We start from the raw sequence: 7,366 nt of genomic DNA on the forward strand, positions 1-7,366 counted from the left end.
TGCAAAGATCTTAGTTTTCTGAATGTTGAGCTTTAAGCCAACTTTTTCACTCCTATCTTTCACTTTCATCAGGAAGATTTTTAGTTCCTCTTCACTTTCTGCCATAAGCGTGGTATCATCTGCATATCTGAGGTTATTGATATTTCTCCTGGCAATCTTTATTCCAGTGCGTGCTTCTTCCAGCTCAGCGTTTCTCATGATGTACTCTGCATATAAGCTAAATAAGCAGGGTGACAATATACAGCCTTGACGTACTCCTTTTCCTATTTGGAACCAGTCTGTTGTTCCATGTCCAGTTCTAACTGTTGCTTCCTGACCTGCATACAGATTTCTCAAGAGGCAGGTTAGGTGGTCTGGTATTCCCACCTCTTTCAGAGTTTTCCACAGTTGATTGTGATCCACACAGTCAAAGGCTTTGGCATAGTCAATAAAGCAGAAATACATATTTTTTCTGGAACTCTCTTGCTTTTTCCATGATCCAGCAGATGTTGGCAATTTTATCTCCGGTTCCTCTGCCTTTTCTAAAACCAGCTTGAACATCTGGAAGTTCACGGTTCACGTATTGCTGAAGCCTGGCTTGGAGAATTTTGAGCATTACTTTACTAGCATGTGAGATGAGTGCAATTGTGTGGTAGCTTGAGCATTCTTTGGCATTGCCTTTCTTTGGAATTGGAATGATAACTGACCTTTTCCAGTCCTGTGACCACTGCTGAGTTTTCCAAATTTGCTGGCATATTGAGTGCAGCACTTTCACAGCATCATCTTTCAGGATTTGAAATAGCTCAACTAGAATTCCATCACCTCCACTAGCTTTGTTCATAGTGATGCTTTTTAAGGCCCACTTGACTTCACATTCCAGGATGTCTGGCTCTAGATGAGTGATCACACCATCATGATTATACAGGTTGTGAAGATCCTTTTTGTACAGTTCTTCTGTGTATTCTTGCCATCTCTTCTTAATATCTTCTGCTTCTGTTAGGTCCATACCATTTCTGTCATTTATTGAGCCCATCTTTGCATGAAATATTCCCTTGGTATCTCTAATTTTCTTGAAGAGATCTCTAGTCTTTCCCATTCTGTTGTTTTCCTCTATTTCTTTGCATTGATCACTGAGGAAGGCTTTCTTATGTCTTCTTGCTCCAAATCTAGAACATATGCTGGTATAAGCTGTGTTCCATCACAGGTAAGTGTGAAACCTTGCTTCAAAATAGTGCTCACTGTTAATTTTCAGAAGATCCATCATAGGACCATAGGAGTAATTGGTAGGCAAGTGACTGAGGAATACCAGAGAACAAAGCCTTGGGTGATCAAAGTGCTTCTCTAGAAACTGTTGCATTCCCCATGATATTTAGGAAGGATACTATTAAAAGTGAGTGTGAGTGATAGTTGCTCAGTCCTGTCTGACTCTTTGCAACTCCATGGACTGTAGCCCACCAGGCTCCTTTGTCCATGGAATTCTCCAGGCAAGAATACTGGAGTGGGTTGCCATTTCCTTCTCTAGGGGATCTTCCCAACCCAGGGAACTGAATATGGGTCTCTGGCATTGCAGGCAGAGTTTTTACCATCTGAGCCACTAAGGGATGCCTACTGTTAAGAGACATTTCTAAGTATAAAGACAGGTCAATTTAAAAAGTATCAGCAGATACTTGCTTGAATATATCCTACAATCTATAGACAATACATTAGAATATATTATGAATCCATACACCTATTCCAAAGGAATACCCAAGACAGAAGTAGCAATAAAGTTATAAATGACAATCATCAATCATATGAAATATTTTAGATGAAGTTTACCTCTCTCGAATAAATGGGCACTGGGCAAGCGGCCAGGGTGGAAATACAATGTGCTTTTAACTTTGCATGAAAAATAATGTTCAGTTCCATGTTGCTGAACATAGTTCTGTTTTTGCCAAATAAATTCTCTACTTTAAATTACTGTCCGAATGCTTTATTAAAACTCTGCCTCTGGCATTTGTTTCGGAATCTGTAAGTTTTGTTGCTTCCCTACTAGGCTTCCCCAGTAGCTCAGACAGTAAAGCATCTACTCGCAATACGGGAGACCCAGGTTCAATCCCTGGGTCAGAATGGTCCCCTGGAGAAGGAAATGGCAACCCACTGCAGTATTCTTGCCTGGAGAATCCCAAGGACAGAGGAGCTCGGTGGGCTACAGTCCGCTGGGTCATAAAGAGTTGGACGCGACTGAGCGCCTTACACACCCTTTTGTTGCTGCCTGCTGACCGCTGTCCTCTGAAGATTCTTCTTCTTTCCCGCTGTCCTCTGACACCTCGGTTGCCCTCGGAAGTTGTGATATCCTTCCCCTGGTCCTTCTTGCTCTGACTGCTCCGTAGCCACAGAAAATTGCCAGCACCGTGAATCATGCCGCTCTTCCTGTATTTCTGTTACTGGAGTAGCAGGGATGTCAAAGCAAACACCCTGTTTTCCTTTGAGAACGACCATTCCCTTCACTTTGGCATCAATATCCTCACTCAGAAGCTCTTCAAGTTCTTTCCAAGCAGAACTAATGTTTGGCATTTCAATCGAGCACTGCAGATCACGGTCACAAAGCCTGCATTTGAGTTGCTCAAGGAGTGCTGGTCCACCGACGTGGCACCGGAGAAGTGGGCCAGGGCTGCTGGGGGGCCTTTCAGGACTCCCTGCTCCCCTCTCAGGTTCATCGGCTGACTGCTCGAAGTGACCAGTCGCAGCGGGAGGCTCAGGGTCCAAGAGCCTGAAGGCATCTTTGCTAGAAGCTTTCATTATCTCTGTTGCAGGACGAACACCCATTCGCTTAAATGGAATTCCCACTTTTTGCTCCATTTCGGCTAACTGGTATCTTCTTTGTGCTGGGAAAAGCAGATGCAAATCCCAATCATTCCAACTCTACCTGGTCGCCCAGAAGCATGAACGTAGGGACTCCACATCCTTTGGCGGAGAACTTTGAACAACCAGGTGAACCTTAGGGATATCTAACCCATGTGCAGCAACATTGTTGGAACCTGAACTCCAAAATCACCTTTTCTAAAACCTTTCCTGGTGATTTCCCTTTGCTTCTGTGGATTGTCTCTGTGTAATAACTGGGCATCTTGCCTTACGGCCACATTCTGCGACAACTCCTGGGCTTCTTTCTTCATTTCACAAAATACAATAGTGCGCCCTTGAAAACCCCTATTTCCAATAACTGTGGCCCTCTGAGTCCAGTGGCACTTGATAGCCAGATGCTCTACAGTTATTGCCGTTTTCTGCATCTGTTTACCAATCAGGTGCATTTATTCATATGTAGATTTCATGTATTTCTTAGCAACATTACACAACCAATGGGGGCAAGTTGCAGAAAAAAGTAATGTTTTGGGTTCTCTTCTGAATCATTCTTGCATGCCATGGATAAAATCTCTTCCACTTTATCAGCAAAGCCTTTGTCCAACATTTGGTCAACCCATCCAGGACAACACACTTAAGTTTGGTGAGATCTAGCTTGCCATTCTGCAGGTGGTCTTTTTTTTTTAAAGTTAATTTATTTTTTAATTGAAGGATACTTGCTTTACAGGATTTTGTTGCTTTCTGTCAAACATCAACATGAATCAGCCATAAGTATACATATGTCCCTCCCTCTTGAACCTCCCTCCTGTCTCCCTCCCCATCCCACCCCTCTAGCTTGATACAGAGCCCCTGTTTGAGTTTCCTGAGACATATAGCAAATCCCCATTGGCTATCTATCTTACATATGGTAATGTCAGTTTCTGTGTTACTCTCTCCATGCATCTCACCCTCTCCACCCCTCTCCCCACGTCCATAAGTCTGTTCTCTATGTCTGTTTGTCTGTTTCTCCATTAGTGCCCTGCAGATAAATTCATCAATACCATCTTTCAAGATTCCATATATATGCATTTAGTTCAGTTCAGTTCAGTCCAGTTGCTCAGTCGTGTCTGACTCTTTGCGACCCCATGAATTGCAGCACCTGTATGATATTTATCTTTCTTTTTTTTTACTTACTTCATTCTGTATAACAGGCTCTAGATTCATCCACCTCATTAGAACTGATTCAAAGTATTCCTTTTTAATGTTAAGTAATATTTCATTGTGTGTATGTACAACTTCAGTACATTCATCTGTCAATAGACATCTAGGTTGCTTCTATGTTCTAGCTGTTGTAAATAGTGCTGAATAAGACCAGAAACTGAAAAACTCTTAGAAGAAAACAGGCAGAACACTCAACAACATAAATCAAAGCAAGATCCTCTATGACCCACCTCCTAGAGTAATGGAAGTAAAAAAAATAAGCAACTAGGACCTAATTAAGCTTAAACACTTTTGCATAGCAAAGGAAACTATAAACAAGGTAAAAAGACAACCCTCAGAATGGGAGAAAATAATAGCAAATGAAAAAAACTTACAAAGGATTAATTTCCAAAATATACAAGCAGTTCATACAATTCAATACTATAAAAAAAAAAAAAACAACCCAATCAAAAAGTGGGAAAAAGACCTAAACAGGCATTACTCCAAAGAAGACATATAGATGGCTAACAAACACTTGAAAAGATGCTCAACATCACCCATTATTAGAGAAATGAAAATCAAAACTACAATGAGATATCACCTCACACTGGCCAGAATGACCATCATGAAAAATTCTACAAACAATAAATGCTGGAGAGAGTGTAGAGGAAAGAGAACCCTCTTCTATTGTTGGTGGAAATGTAAATTGATATCACCACTGTGGAAGGCAGTATGGAGATTCCTTAAAAAAAAAAAAAAAAGTTAGAAACAAAACCACCATATGACCCAGCAATCCCAATCCTAGGGCTACACCCTGCTGCTGCTAAGTCACTTCAGTCATTTCTGACTCTGTGCAACCCCATAGATGGCAGCCCCCCAGGCTCCCCTGACCCTGGGATTCTCCAGGCAAGAACACTGGAGTGGGTTGCCATTGCCTTCTCCGATACACCCTGAGGAAATCAAAATTGAAAGTGACACAGGCAGGTGATCTTTGATACGATCTGATGTCTCAACCAGGATATCAATCCCATTCCTCATGCATTCAATTTGCCCTCCATAGGATGTTCCACCATAAAAACAAGCAGTTGCCAGCTTTTTTGTGATGTCGCTGAAGTCTCTGCTTACTTGACTTGCCAACTCCTTGTGGGTGCAAGAACCAGCACCTGAGGGGCAGGGCCTATCTTCTGGTCTTACAGTTTTCCCTGAAGTTTTTCAACCAAAGGGAAAGCAAAGGAAAATGTCTTCCCAGTTCCTGTCCATGCCTGTGAAATCAAATCCTTCCCACTATAGATTTGGTGAAACGTCTTTGCTTGTATGGGAAACAGGAAGGTCACTCCACGGGCTTTGAGAAGTGTAATAGTTTCTTCAGATATGGGAAAATTAGAGAAAGCTCCTTTTTTTTTTTTTTTTTTGCTCCACAGTCATTTCCTGCTCTAACTCACTGTCTTCTTCACTGGTAGCTTCCTTGGATTTGGAGTCAGATCCAAAATCAGGGAACCTATTCTTGAAGTTGGGGCTTTTCTCTCCAATTTATTCATTTGTCTCTTTTTCTTTCTTCATCTTTTTGGGCTTAGGTGCATCGACTTTTCCTCAGTAGGCTCTTCATTTTTTATAACATTTTTGGTTTTAGGAGAAACAATTGTCTTTTCAAGGGGCTCCTTCGATTTTTTTGAACTTTTGTTTTTAGGAGAAATAATGTCATCTTGAGATGGCTCCTCTTTCTTTTTGGCCTTTTCGGATTTAGGAGAATTCATGTCAACCTCAGAAGGCCCTGCTTTCTTTTTAACCTTTTTAACTTTGGGGGATCAATTGCCAACATGCGCTGGATCGTTGAAAAAGCAAGAGAGTTCCAGAAAAACATCTATTTCTGCTTTATTGACTATGCCAGAGCCTTTGACTGTGTGGACCACAATAAACTGTGGAAAATTCTGAAAAAGATGGGAATACCAGACCACCTAACCTGCCTCTTGAGGAATCTGTATGCAGGCTAGGAAGCAACAGTTAGAACTGGACATGGAATAACAGACTGGCTCCATATAGGAAAAGGAGTATGTCAAGGCTGTATATTGTCACCCTGCTTATTTAACTTCTATGCAGAGTACATCATGAGAAACGCTGGGCTGAAAGAAACACAAGCTGGAATCAAGATTGCCGGGAGAAATATCAATAACCTCAGATACGCAGATGACACCACCTTTATGGCAGGAAGTGAAGACGAACTATAAAGCCTCTTGATGAAAGTGAAAGAGGAGAGTGAAAAAGTTGGCTTAAAGCTCAACATTCAGAAAACAAAGATCATGGCATCCAGTTCCATGACTTCATGGGAAATAGATGGAGAAACAGTGGAAACAGTGTCAGACTTTATTTGGGGGGTGCTCCAAAATCACTGCAGACGGTGACTGCAGCCATGAAATTAAACGACGCTCACTCCTTGGAAAAAAAGTTATGACCAACCTAGATAGTATATTCAAAAGCAGAGACATTACTTTGCCGACTAAGTTCCGTCTAGTCAAGGTTATGGTTTTTCCTGTGGTCATGTATGGATGTGAGAGTTGGACTGTGAAGGAGGCTGAGTGCCGAAGAATTGATGATTTTGAACTGTGGTGTTGGAGAAGACTCTTGAGAGTCCCTTGGACTGCAAGGAGATCCAACCAGTCCATTCTGAAGGAGATCAGCCCTGGGATTTCTTTGGAAGGAATGATGCTAAAGCTGAAACTCCAGTACTTTGGCCAGCTCATGCAAAGAGTTGACTCATTGGAAAAGACTCTGATGCTGGGAGGGATTGGGGGCAGGAGGAAAAGGGGACGACCGAGGATGAGATGGCTGGATGGCACCACCAACTCGATGGAAGTGAGTCTGAGTGAACTCTGGGTGATGGTGATGGACAGGGAGGCTTGGCGTGTTGTGATTCATGTGGTCCCAATGAGTTGGACACGACTGAGCGACTGAACTGAACTGAACTGAACGGAACTGAACTTTGGGTGAAATCATTTCTTCTTTTTCTTCTACTGCCTCTTCAGTCTTATGAGATTTTGGCTTCTCTTTTTTACCTTTCCTCTCATTTTGCTTTCCCAGCATCTCCACTTTTTCCATGGATGTGTCTGACACCAAGTCCATATCACTAAGAAGTTTCCTCGGCATCACTCAGCACAAGTGTACACCAAGTGGTCTTGTCTATTGCATAGAGAGGAAGAGACATGGCCATTTTTGATTAAAAGAAGAAGAAGGCCAAGCCCATGACAATCCTAGATTTGATCCTAGAACAGAAAAGTGATGTGAATGAGACAGAGAAAAATTTGAATGAGAGTGAGTTCTCACACTGTTGCATAAGTTCTAGACCCCACAGTAACCTGGTCATCTGAGCCCA

General features: G+C 42.2%; 1 pseudogene; it reads right to left on the reverse strand.

Moving 5' to 3' along the window:
- On the reverse strand, window positions 1,936–7,140 carry LOC102170618 (annotated as a pseudogene).

The sequence above is a fragment of the Capra hircus genome, chromosome 14 (genome assembly GCF_001704415.2).
Source record: "Capra hircus breed San Clemente chromosome 14, ASM170441v1, whole genome shotgun sequence".
Classification (NCBI taxonomy): domain Eukaryota; kingdom Metazoa; phylum Chordata; class Mammalia; order Artiodactyla; family Bovidae; genus Capra; species Capra hircus.